Genomic DNA, 725 nt, shown 5'->3' on the forward strand with positions numbered 1-725 from the left:
ATCAGTAGTATAAGAAACATTTTTTTTTTCTTTTCTACTTTTTAGCAACAACATCTCATTACGACTGGTCTTTAATTTATTTTTACACAACCAATCATCTCTCTTTCCAGTTGTACCATCTTTTACAGAATACCCTGTAAATGCGTATAAGTATGTGTATATGTCTGAATGAACATGTAGAACATGCGCGCGCGCGCACATTCATATTTAAATGTACAAGAATGTGAAAATATTGTGTGAAACAGCATTTCTGTAATTTATAATTCATATGAAAAAGCGTGGTAATACGTATAATATATATTCATCGTAAACGACGAACACCTGTCTGAAATACAGTTTCAGTAATTTTGCATCGACCCAACATTGGCGAGCAGTGACCTGCTCCTCGTGCTGAAAAAATAACGCCATATTTGTTTGCTCGCAAGTAATATTCATGCTCTTACTAGTATATCGTTGCAAATTTAAGATCAATCAAATTTACAAAACTTAACATGATCAGTAATAACATTAGATTAATTATAAAATCTAAAAATAGATTTAAAACAATCGATAAATACTATTCCTTTCTTTTTTTTCCCTAAATTGACAACTATGTCTATCTTTACGACATAAGATACTACTTATTAACGTTTGCTTCCAGAGCAAGTAAAACGCGATAAAATTTCAATTTCATGCTTAATATCAATGCTTTTCGTTGGAAAAATAATTCATATATATAAAAAAAA

This window comes from Frieseomelitta varia, unplaced genomic scaffold (assembly GCF_011392965.1).
Source record: "Frieseomelitta varia isolate USP_RPSP 00005682 unplaced genomic scaffold, Fvar_1.2 scaffold_1001, whole genome shotgun sequence".
NCBI lineage: Eukaryota > Metazoa > Arthropoda > Insecta > Hymenoptera > Apidae > Frieseomelitta > Frieseomelitta varia.